The sequence below is a fragment of the Phragmites australis genome, chromosome 1 (genome assembly GCF_958298935.1).
Source record: "Phragmites australis chromosome 1, lpPhrAust1.1, whole genome shotgun sequence".
Taxonomy (NCBI): domain Eukaryota; kingdom Viridiplantae; phylum Streptophyta; class Magnoliopsida; order Poales; family Poaceae; genus Phragmites; species Phragmites australis.
Window position 1 is genome coordinate 4513081 of NC_084921.1, and position 13134 is coordinate 4526214.

Consider the following 13134-nt stretch of genomic DNA (forward strand, 5'->3'; position numbering starts at 1 on the left):
GCGTACGATGGGAAGTCAACGGAGGAAGCGAAGAAGCCCACTGTTACCGATTTTCTCGGTCCGGTCCGATTTCAAAAACCGAACAGTAACTAAAATTTGAATTAAAAAATTCGAAAAATAAAAAAATAAAAAAATTCAAAACAAATCTTAAAAAAAACTAGACACAATTCTAAGACCTTCTGTGAAAAACAATTTCAAAAATAATATCGTTTGCATCATATTCTATAGGGAGAAAGTTTTAAAAAATGAAAAAAAATTGAAACATTTGGCTCAGTTATTAACTCACGTTAAGGAAAAGTGTAACATGCAAACACATATTTTTCTTGTGTAAAACGTATTTTAAGATAATCTTTAAAATTGATTTCACTTTATTTAGAGTTTTATTAAATTCTCTATGATTTTTACAAAGTTCACAAGTATAAAGTGGATATGTTAAGAAACAGCACTGTAATTCATGTCTACTATTATTTTTCCTACGTAAATCATAGTATAAATACGCTAATGAAAGTGGTTTCACTAATTTTTGAGGTGTGATGGGTCAGTTATGAATTAATCTAGTCGCAACACATTTACACAATCATGCATATTACAATAACTAATTCATGAGTTCATGTATTTTTAAAAGACATAGGATCATATAAAAAGACTAACAAAATTAGCTTCATGATTTTTGGATTAGCAAAGAGTAAACTATGCATTTAACTTGGTTTAACAAATACAATTTCTCACAGAAAATTTTAAACTTTTTTATGAGTATAAATACTTTTATCATGTAGATCATATTACAAGGAAACCAAAAAAAATTGTTTTACTTGATTTGAAGCTCAGATAAATTAGTTATTGATTTTACAAGGTTGAGCTTTTTTTGGGTTTTTTGTTGAACTGCGTTGAAATTTCATAAAACCGCTCGATAAATCGATAAAACCGAGCGGTTACCGACCCAAACCGCTCAGTAACCGACCAATTCAAAAATGTGAGAAAATCACTCGGTAACCGACCCAAACCGCTCGGTAACCGACCAAAACCGAGCGGTTACCGAACGGCTAAAATCGTGATTTTTTTTTCCAAATTTCAAATTTTACCAAATAAATTTTCTCCGAATTTTTTTGAAATTTTGACCGATAACCACGGTTATCGCGCATTTTCGGTTACCGCTGGAGCTCGATAACCGAGCTCCGGTCAGTAACTTCAACCCTGAAGAAGCCTGTTTGATGACATGCTTCATATTTGGAAAGAACTACATGTATAAAACCAAGGTTAGCGTTTGACTAGTACCGGTATTTGGAGAGGCTTAGTTCTATGGTTTTGCAGTTTTATCTGTAGCTCCGTAAGTAGCACAAAATTAACAGTGTCTCTCTTAGTTATATGGTTTTGCAGTTTTATCTGTTGATGGTATGCAGATGCAGAACTGCCTGGGGAGATAGGAGGAAAAGGCCCCACGTCGCTCCGAGAGCAACACGGGTGGCTCTCCGTCTCGTCGCCGCCAGAGAGCGGGCCACTAGAAGCCTGGGATCCATAAGGACAACGGCGGCGGGGCTAACCCCCTGCTAGATCTGGGTCACGGGGCGCCGCACAGCACACAAGTGGTGCGACGATGTGAGCGTCTATGGTAGGTCGCGCAGCGGCGGGGATGGAGCGTGGCGGCGGGCCGACGCGGTGGAGGATGCGAACATAGGCTGGACGGCAGGCGGCGGCGGCCATGCACAAGGCGAACGCTCTTCACGGTGGAGGACCGCGTGAGGTGACAGCGGCTAGATCCATGGGCAGCGGCCTGGATTCGTGCGTTGGCGGCCTAGATCCGATCACCTAGCTATGGGACAACAATGGTGGGGATCAGATCCGGTGATGGCGGTGGTTGGTGGAGATGAGTCGACGCAGAGGCATGTTGGCGACCACGTGGCACTGCATGTTGAGGAGGATGGCGGTGGCGGCCATGTGCGGCTGGGCCCTGCAATGCCGGAGGGGAGTCAGAGTCTGTGGGGAGCTAGGCAGCTAGAAGGGGCATCGTCTGATGGGATCCTATGCGACGGCCACGATGGGTGTAAGGCGGCGTCCAATCTGTCATCAGCAACTCGAGGCGACAAGACAAGTTGTGGTGTGGTGTGATGTGGTGGTGGACGATGGTGAGTGGCACTGCAAAAGTGTGGTGGCAGTGTCGGTCTGTGGCGAGGGGCTCAGTTGAGGAGTGGTGGTGTTGTAGGGCATGGTGCCTCGAAGGCGGCCGATCCCGCATGGCAGCATATGGTTTTGGTGAAGGTCAGCCGTGTCGGCGTGTGCTGCCATGGGTCACCGTGGCGAAGGGTCGTGCGGGCGACGGCACAGTGTCCTATCATTCTAAAGCATGTGCAGTTCGGTTGCGCGGGGTTTGCTCCTCATGTCTCGTGGGGTGTTGGGTGCTGGGTGTAAGCCTTGCCCGACTTGTTGCCAGTTCCAACGATGGCCGCCTAAGGGAGTGATAGGCCACGCTCCCTCTTAAATGCAGTATCAGGTCTCTCACCAATTAACACCTCACAGCTGAGCCCTTGTGGGGTCCATTGGCAAGGGGCTTCTCATGTCCTCAGGGAACTCTAGATGCTCGGGGACTACTGTTCCTAACCCCGAGCACCCTCTCCGGATATTTCTTTTCTCGGTCCTCGGGGAACTCGGGTACTCGGGGACCACTGTTCATGGCCCCGACCGCCCTCTCCCGGAACTACCTTCTCGGGTCCTAGGGGAACTCGGGTACTCGGGGACCACTGTTCATGGCCCCGAGCGCCCTCTCCCGGAACTGCCTTCTCGGGTCCTCGGGGAACTGGGGTATTCGGAGGCCACTGTTCATGGCCCCGAGCACCCCTCCCGGAACTGGGTCTTCTCAAGCCTCGGGGAGATGATCCCCGAGGGAAGGCGTCACGTGGCATTCTACTATCCTGGCCTCAGGACTCGGGGACCCCTGGTTCCCATGTCATCGACAGCAGCCCCCAGGCCCATCGGCAGGCGATGGTCCAGAGACTGCAGATGGGGCCCTACTTCTTCGAGGCCGATCACAACATCGGTGCCACGTGGCTTGTCGTCAGGTGCCAAAATCTTGCAGTCTTTGTGACCCTTCTGGCCCAAGCCCGTGGTACGACCCAGGTAGGAAAACCGAAAGGACGCGCGCCCTTCCGACTTTTGAGGGGAATGATAACGAGGCGGGAGGCGCGTGTGGCAACCGCGCGGATCGAGGGTGGTGCGCCTGGTAACCGCGCGGATCGAGGGAGATGCGCCTCGCAGATTGCGCCGAGGAATGCGCCGTTTGAATTCCCCACGATAAAAGGAGAGGGGCAACGAACCGTTGCCCCCACCCCACTCCATTCTTGCGATCGCCATCCTCTACCTTCTTCTTCCTTGCGCACTGGGAGCTCTCCCTCCAGCCCGCGGCGCACCTTTCTTCTCATCTCCTCCAGCACACTCCCCACCCCCAAAGAATGACAAGGGCAGGAAGCGGTCGCCGGGACGCGTCGAGCTCCAACAGCGTCCTGCCGAAGTCTCGCCTCATGAACGAGGAGGGAGCCGAGAAGGTTCGCAAGTTAATGGTCCCTGCCGGCCAGCGGGAGGCGTCGATGGTGACACCAGCAAACTTTCCGCCCTCCACGCGCAGGCCTGAGCAGATTGTTATCTTCGTGTCTTTCGTTGCCGCCGAGCTGGTGCCGCCGTTCTCGACGTTCCTCCTGCAAGTGCTGGACACGTTCGGCGTCCAGCTGGCCCACCTGAGTCCGAACTCGATGGTGATCCTGGCGATCTTCGCCCACTTCTGCGAGATGTTCGTGGGAGTGCCGCAGTCGATCGCGCTTTTTCGGCACTTCTTCGTCCTTCGAGCGGCCGGGAAGAAGAAAGGATCTGACGAGGTGGAGGTGGTCAGCTGCTGCAACTTCCGCCTATGGGAGGGCCTCGGGGACGTCTATATCCCGTAGGTGTTGCGCGGCAAATGGGAGGACTGGTGCTGGGACTGGGTCTACGTCGACGTCAGCCCCCATGACCGCCTCTCGCTGCCACAAACGCCGGCGGAGCCCCACAAGTCGATCTGGGAGGCGACCCCTGCGGAGGATGAGTGCATGCGCCCGGTGCTGAACCGCATCAATGACCTGCGCCGGGCGGGGCTTACCTCACTGATGGTGGTTGTTGATTACCTGCGCCACCGTCTGGCCCCGCTGCGGGAGCGTGCCCGCTTCGCCTGGATGTACATCGATCCGGGCGACTTGACGAGGACCTGCATTGGCCAAGAGGGGGATCTTGACGAAGGGGCCCTGGCGACTCTTCTGAAGGTGGTGACCGACGTCGACGACCTTGCCTGGGCGGTCCTGCCTCGCGAGGAGCTGGAGCTTTGCGCCGACCCGGGCCGGGCGGCACTGCAGGCGCCAATGCCGACCTTCGACGCCCAGGGGCTGGTGGACCGTCCTGGGTGCTGGGACCCCGGGACAATTCACATCCCCGGGGTGAATGACAACGGAGGGAGGGGCGTCGCCGCCAAAGACAGCAGGCCGACGAACCGAAGCGACAAGGGGAAGCAGCCCCGGGCGTACGTCCCTCAGCCATCCTCTTCCTCGTCGCCGTCACCTCCGCGATAACAGCCGACGGTAGGTGGCGCGACGGTGGGCAGCCGAGGCGGCCAATCTTCGAGAGCGGATTCCGGGGTGGAGGCCGGAACTAGGGCACGGCAACCCGAGGGCCAGAGCCCGGCTGGTGGTGCAACTGCTGGTGGCCAGACCAACCAGCCTTTAGAGGCAGGCTCCGGGGCGGCCGCCGGGACCAGCCCACGATGGCCCAAGGGCCAGAACCCTCCCCCGAAAAGGAGGAGGTCTGAGTCGAAGCCGCAGATCCCTGGCTTCCGGATCCCGCAGTCCCAATGGCGGTACCGTGGGCCCAAAGCCACGTAAGCTCCCTTTTCTGTCTCGAGCATGTTTTGCCCGGATTTCGGCTGGTTACTAACCTGTTTTCGTTTCAGGCCGCCCAAGGACTCTATAGGAGGCTAGGAGCAATTGGAGCATTCGAGGCTAGCCCCTGTCCCTGGGCCGAGCGCGCCAACGGACCCCGAGCCGAGGGCTCCGGCCAGTTCTGAGCCGAGGGCCCCGGCCGGTCCCGAGCAGAGAGCCCCGGTCGAACCTACCCCGAGCCCTCCGAGGAAGGAACGGGTAGCCGTAAGGGAGGTGGTTGCGACGAGGGCAGCACTGGCGCGGCCACCATCGGGGTCCCCGAGCGCCTCTGCAGAGAGGGCTCGCAGGGGACCCAGCCCCCGGGCACCTTCTGGCCTGGCCTCGGAACCCCTCCCCGAGGTGCTGGGAAGCGCCCGGGAGGTCATCGGGCGGCTCGAAGTGGCCATGGCGGCAGAGCGGGCCGAGCTCCAAGAAGAGCGCGCCGCCCTTGTCGATGAGAGGGGCCGGCTGGAGGAGGCCCGGAAGCTGCTGGAGACCCGCATTGCCTCGGCCCGCACATCCTACAAGAAGTCCATGCGCGAGGTGGCCGAGGAGCGGGAGGCACTGGAGGAGGCTCACGACGAGGCAGTCACCGCGCAGGAGAAGGCCAGCCGCTTAGAATGGCTCGCGGCGGAGCACGACCAAGCATCGAGTAAGTGCGCCGCAGAGCTGCTCGCCCGCGAGCGGCAGGTTGCCTCTCGGGAGGAGGCGGCCAGCCAGAGGGAGGAGGCCGTGCGGTCTGCCCAGGTGAATTTGTCCCGCCAGAGCGACGAGCTCGAGCACGGGCGCGCCGACGTCCTCTGCTGGGAGGAGTAGGTAGCACTGTGCGAGACAAACGTTGAAATAACGGCATTGGCACTTGACGCCCGGGAGGAGCAGATCGTGCGGCGCGAGGCGGATGCCGACTCGGCATCGTCGGCACTCACCACCCGGGAGGAGGTGGTCGCCAAGCAGGAGGTCAACCTGGCTGCCCGAGAGCAGGTCGACAAGGCCCGGGCCGAGCAGCTGGAGCGAGCTCAGACCGAGGCGGCCGCCCAACACCGGGAGATCCCAACCATGAGGGGCGTTCCTATCAGCGCCGCCGATGGCACCAGCCTTGAGGACCGGCTGAAGAACGCCGAGGACGAGCTCGAGACCGCCCTCGCCGAGCGGACGAACGTGAAGCTAATGATGCGGGACATCCTTCAGCAGGCACGAGATTCTGTGGAGGCGACCGGGATCGGGCGCGTGTTCGTGGGTGACCAGTCGCTGGACAAGGAGACGACCGGCCACATCGCCCTTGGGTTTGCGGAGATCGCCCAGCGCCTCCAGGCCCTTCCTGCCGCTGTCCAGGAGCTGGCGACTCGAGAGGGGCGTGTGCTGGCTCAAGGTGTGGCCGAGCACATTCTCTCCTGCTACCACACCCGAGACCCCGCCTTCCTGCTGGAGCCAGCACGGCACGGTGTGGTTGAGGCAGAGGAGGCAGAAGAGCTTATGTGTTAAAGGGTCCGACTCAACCAATTGGACATACTTTCCCCAAAAAACAGTTTGGTAAAGATTTAAGGATTTTTTTGTGTAGCATGGTTTACTAAATGTGATTGGTTAGACTATAGTGTGGAGAAGGATGCAGCTTATTGTTTCTATTGCTATCTTTTTAGATATGATCCCTCAGAGTCTCATTTTTGGTATGATGTATTTTCAAAAGTAGGATTTAGAAATTGGAAGAATGCATATAAATCATTACCTGAACATGTTGGTGGGCCTAATAGTGCCCACAATAAAGTTAGAACAGCATGCGAAGATTTCAAAAATCAAAAGGCTAGTGTGTCATATAAGGTGATGACTCATAGTAAGGAATCAGAAGCCAAATATGAAATTCGTTTGACTGCATCTTTAGATTGAGCAAGCTATCTCCTAATGCAAGGTCATGCATTCTGTGGACACGATGAATCTTCTTCTTCATCGAACAAGGGTAATTTTCTAGAGATGATTGATTGGTACAAAAAAAGAAATGAGGAAGTGAGGATTGTATTTGAGGAGTTGTGTCCTAAAAATATTCGTATGCTTGCACCATCAGTTCAAAAGGACCTTGCAAAGAGTTGTGCACAGGAGATAACCAAAGAGATAAAGAAAGAGATTGGGGATGGTTATTTCTCTATTCTTATCGATGAATCTCGTGATATATCAATGAAGGAGCAGATGGCCGTGATTGTGAGGTTAGTGATCTTATTTATTTGTTAAATTGTGATATTGTTGGGTGTGTGATATACTGATGTTGTAATAATTGTTTGTGATGGTGCACAGGTTCGTGAATAAGAAAGGAAAGGTTATGGAAAGATTTTTGGGTCTTAAACATGTCACATAAACAACATCAGATGCATTGAAGGGAGCTTTATTTGAGTTGCTTTCTATACACGGTTTGGACATTGCAAGAGTTCGAGGGCAGGGGTATGATGGAGCTTCGAATATGAGAGGTGAATTCAATGGTCTTCAGAAACTCATTAGAGATGAGAACACATATGCTTTCTATGTCCATTGTTTTGCATATCAATTGCAATTGGTAGTCGTTTCTATCGTAGGTAGTTGCACATCTATTCATGAGTTCTTTGAATACGTTAATATGATTGTGACCACAGCTAGTGCATCTTGCAAGAGGAAGGATTTATTATCTAGCAAGCACCGTGAGAACTTATTGGCCAAGTTAGATAGCGGTGATATTTTTTCTGGAAGAGGGAAACATCAAGAAACTAACTTGGCCAGACTCGGGGATACTAGATGGAGTTCTCATTATAAAACTTTAATCCGTATTGAATCCATGTGGGTTGCAGTGATAGAGGTGCTAGGGCTTGTGCAGGAAGATGCCCGGAATCCAACATCAGCGGGTGGTTTGATGAGAATAATGGAGAGCTTCAACTTTGTGTTCATTATGAAGATGATGTTGAAAATTTTTCATATTACAAGTGAGTTATCTCTACTTTTGTAAAGAAAGGACCAAAATATTGTTGAGGCCATGTCATTACTGATTGATGTGAAAGCACGTTTGCTTAACTTGAGGAATCATGGTTGGGAGCCATTGTTTGCGAAAGTCAAAACATTTTGTAAACAAAATGAGATACCAATTCCAAATATGGATGAAATAGTACCAAGATGGGGCCAATCAAGGCGAAGTAAGATCAGTGTTACTCAAGACCATCATTATCGTGTTGACACCTTTTATGTAGCTCTTGATGCTATAAACACAGAGATGACTCATCGTTTCAATGAGCTATCTTCAGAGTTGCTTATATGTTTTTCTTGTCTTGATCCAAGAGATAGTTTCTCAAAGTTTAATGTGCACAAGATTGCTAGACTTACGGATATATATGACATAGATTTCTCCATTAGCGATCGTGCAGTTATAAAAGATCAACTTGAACAGGGCCGTAGACGAGGAAGAACGGCGTCTCCCCGGTGGCGCGGTTTGGCGTGGTCCGGTTGGCCCATAACACAGTAGGCAGCTCATCGATCCACCCTTTCCCATGCTTTGCTAGCACGTCGTAGGTTCGGGTTTTGAGCCCCTTTAGTATTTCGGCATTCGCACGCTCGGCCTGCCCAATGCTCAGAGGTTGAGCGACAAAGGCGAAGCAGAGTTTGATGCCGAGGTCCTCGCAGTAGTCCCCGAACAGGGCACTTGTGAACTGAGTGCCATTATCGGTGATGATTCTGTTTGGGACGCCGAAGCGACTTGTGATACTACGGATGAATTGGATCATCGTGTTCTTGGTAACCTTAACAACTGGGACCGTCTCTGGCCACTTGGTGAACTTGTCGATGGTGACGTAGAGGTACTCATAGCCCCCGATTGCTCGGGGGAATGGACCCAAGATGTCCAGCCCCCAGACCGCGAAGGGCCAAGACAGGGGGATGGTATGAAGAGCCTGGGCTAGCTGGTGAATCTGCTTTGCGTGGAACTGGCACGCCCTGCAGCGCCGAACCAACTCGGAAGCGTCCTGGAGAGCTGTAGGCCAGTAGAAGCCTTGCCGAAAGGCCTTCCCGACCAGCGTGTGGAACGATGCATGGTTACCGCACTCACCCTCGTGGATCTCAGTGAGGAGCTCACTGCCTTCTGCCCCGGGTGATGCATTTCAGGAGGACACCGTCCGTGCCGCGCCGGTAGAGATCCCCATCTGCTATGGCATAGCGTTTGGACTGCCGTGCAATCCTCTCCACAGAGGCATCATCCCTGGGAAGGATGTTTTCTTTCAAGTACCCTCGGATCTCATCGATCCATGAGGCATCTCTAGAACCACCGGCAAGCATAGCGCACTCACCGGGCAGCGGCACCCTGACGGGACCTCCCACTGAAGGTGCTGCCTGGGTTCCCCCAACTAGGCTCGAGGGTTCCTCTTCATCTTGGTCGGCAGGTAGGACGGATGGCCGTGTGAGCCTTTCTTCAAAGGCTCCGGTTGGGACGAGCACCCGGGCAGAGGCCAGGCGGGAGAGGTCATCGGCCAGAGCGTTGTCGCGGTGAGGTATGTGCCGCAACTCCAGGCCATCAAAGTGCCGCTCCAGCCTCTTGACTTCTGCCACGTACGTCGCCATCTGAGGATCCGCGCACTAGTATTCCTTGGAAACTTGGTTGACCACCAGCTGGGAGTCTCCCTTCACCAGCAGCCGCTGGATCTCGAGACCCACCGCTGCATGGAGGCCAGCGATGAGGCCCTCATATTCCGCCATATTGTTGGTCGCTCGGAAATGCAGCTGCACGACATACTGGAGTACTTCACCCGTTGGGGAGGTGAGCACCACTCCAGCCCCCGCGCCTTTCAGCGTGAGGGAGCCGTCAAAATGCATGACCCAGTACTCGGGCCCATCTTGCCCGGGGTACGCGAACAACTCTTCGTTGTCGATCTCGGGGACCAACGTCCATTCTGCCACGAAGTCGGACAGAGCCTGACTCTTGTTTGCTTGGCGACTGACGAAGTGCAGATCAAATTCTGCGAGCTCGACCGCCCACTTGACGATACGCCCGGTGCCTTCTCGGTTCCGGAGGATTGGTCCCAGCGGGTATGTGGTTACCACCGAGACCTTGTGCGCCTGGAAGTAGTGGCACAGCTTTCTAGAAGCGACGAGCACTGCATAAAGCATCTTCTGGGATTGGGGGTATCTTGTCTTGGTGTCTCGGAGGACTTCACTGACGAAGTACACCGGTCGCTGTATACGGCGGGCCCAGACTGAGGCCTCGCCCGAGGGCTTGTCACAGCCCCCGAGCTCGGCACAATAGTCGGGGCTGGCAGATGTCTCGGGCTCAACTCCCTGGTCGGGAGGAGCCGTGGTCTCGGGCTCGACCCCCTGGTCGGGAGGAGCCTCGACAACCGACGGTTGCTCAGGGGCAGCTGGGAGCTCGGACCCAGCACCTTGCCCTGAGCACCCATCATGCTCCACCAATAGTACCATGCTCACGACCTGAGGAATGGCCTAGACATAGAGCAATAAAGGCTCGCCCTCGAAGGGGGCCACCAGTACGGGCGGTGAGGTGAGATACTTCTTCAAGTCCTAGAAGGCCTGCTCGGCCTCCGGTGTCCAGTCAAAATGTCTGGTCTTTTTCAGCAATTTGAAGAGTGGGAGCCCTCGCTCCCCGAGTTTGGAAATGAAGCGCCCCAGGGCCACCATGCAGCCAGCGAGACACTGGACCTCTTTTAGCCGGGATGGGGGCGCATCTTCTCGATGGCCCGGATTTTTCTCCGGATTGACCTCGATTCCTCGGCTGGAAACCAAGAAACCGAGGAGCTTGCCCGCGGGTATCCTGAAGACACACTTCTCAGGGTTGAGCTTCAAGCGGGTGGTGCGGAGACTATTGAAAGTCTCAGCTAAGTCTTCCAGCAGGGTGGCCTGGTCTTGGGACTTGACCATGAGGTCGTCGACATAGGCCTCGACGTTGCGACCAACTTGCGTATCAAGGGTAATGCGCATGATCCGCTGGAACGAAGATCCAGCATTGCGCAAACCAAATGGCATAGACACATAACAATAGGTCCCCACCGGGGTAGTAAAAGATGTTTTTTCCTCGTCTTGTTTGGCCATGCGGATTTGGTGATAACCCGAATTTGCATCTAGAAAACACAAAAGATCGCATCCCATAGTGGAATCTACAATCTGATCTATGTGGGGTAAGGGAAAAGAATCTTTTGGACAAGCTTTGTTTAGGTCGGTGTAGTCGACACACATCCGCAGCTTGTCGTTGGCCTTCGGGACGATGACTGGGTTTGCCAGCCACTCTGGGTAGAGGATCTCTCGAATGAAGCCAGCGTCGAGGAGCCTGCTGACTTGCTCCCGGATGAACTCCTGGTGCTCGGGCGCCTACCGCCGGACCTTCTGCCTCACCGGCCGTGCGTCTGGTCGCACAGCAAGGTGGTGCTCGATCAGCTCCCTAGGGATTCCGGGCATATCGGACGGCTGCCGTGCAAACACGTTGACGTTAGCCCAGAGGAAGGCGACGAGCGTACTTTCCTATTTGTCGCCCAGGTCACCACCGATTCGGATGACTTGGGATGAGTCTTCGCCAACCACGACCTCCTTCGTGGGGATGGAGGCGTCGGCGGCGAGTCGGGGTTTGGATGAAGAGGGTCCCGAGCCCCCTAGGTGTCCTTCGACCTCGGCCCGAGCAGAGACTAAGGCCAAATATAGTTGCTCGGTGCAGGAGACGGCGCTGCCGGTCTCGGTGGGCACGGAGATGGGGCCAGCAGGGCCTGGCATCTTGACCGTGAGGTAATGGGAATGCAAGAAGTCGAAGAAATAGGAGAAGGTGTTGTTCATGACTGCAGAGGAGGATGACCACCCGGCGCTGCTCTAACGTGAAGAAAACAAGATTAAGGGGGAGTGTTGGAAATTAATCTTGTTTTGGTGTCTTTAGGTAAGTTAAGTATTTAGTATAGGCAAGTCAGATGAATGCATGTAGAAAGCTAGGATAGTTTTGGTCGGCTAGTTCCCGTATACATACTCATATAGAAGGTTTACGAGTCTGCAGAATACACGGCGGCCGATCAAGTCCGAGTCGTGTGCTTGCATGTGTCCAAGTTGTAGAGTTCTAGTCGGAGTCTGTATGCTTGTATGGCAAAGTACACGTGCAGGTGCACGGAGTCCAGATGGTATACAAGTCGGAGATGATGGCTTGTATGTCTGGCCGGTCATGTACTCAGGGCCTATATAAGTAAGGGCATGTAATAGGAGTTTAGAGGCATCGGGGAGAAAAGCTCAAAGTACTTGGTTAGGTACTCAAAGAACTCGGATCTACGATCGGGTCGAGGAAAGCTCGAAGTACTAGGTTAAGTACTTAGTGAGCTCGGATCTCGAATCTAGACTTCAGAAGATATAGAAGAGAAGAAAAGGCTAAGCTGTTGCAGCCTCGAATTTTTGTGTGTTCTTGTGTTCTCTCGATGAGTTTCGGTTGACGGATCATCCGTCTTGCTTCTCGCCGGGTTGTTCGTGTGATCGGGCGCTCACCTGGTCGGACAGGGTGATCGATCACGTACTCGCGTGGTCGTTGGCGGATCGCGTGGTCGGAAGCTACTCAAGTGCAGCACGTCTTGCTGGTCGCTTGTGTGGTCGGATCTTCCTTGTCAGGCTCGCGTGACTAGATACTCACGTGGTCAGGTGTTCTGCTCGATCGACTGGTCGCTAGCTCGAGTTGGTCGTGTGATCTGCTCATGGGAGCTGGTTGTGGTCCTGGTAGTCGGGGAAACCCAACATCTGCCATTGTTGCTAGAACTCCATTTTATCACATCATCAGTTCCAAAACGCTAGATCTGGGATTCCCAACTCCTAATTTCTTCCCACTGAATGAAAAGATCGCCATTTAACCACCTTCTAAAGGATAAATGTCATTGCTTCATGTCAGCCTCATGAACATAATATTTTTATTTTGGCAAACATTATATAGAGCAGGGAAAAGAGAAGCAAGAGGTTGATCATTTATCCAAGTGTCCTCCCAAAATCTGTTGCTCTTCCCATTGCCAACAATCCACTTTCTCCCTAAAAGATATAGCTGTTTGACCTTTAAAAGATCAAACCAACAGGGGGAGTCATCAAATTTGTGCTTAACCAAAGCAATAGTAGTGTTAGACAAATATTTCTTTTTCGCAGTTCTTTGCCACATGCCTTGTTCATTTTCAAGTTTCCATCATCATTTACACAGCAGAGCATAATTCATTTTGTTAAGGTCTTTGATGCCTAGACCCCCCCCCCCCTT

General features: G+C 53.3%; 1 pseudogene; it reads left to right on the plus strand.

Moving 5' to 3' along the window:
* The first annotated feature begins 6746 nt into the window (after nt 1-6746).
* LOC133930416 (uncharacterized) lies at nt 6747-7871 on the plus strand (annotated as a pseudogene).
* The last annotated feature ends 5263 nt before the right edge of the window (nt 7872-13134 follow it).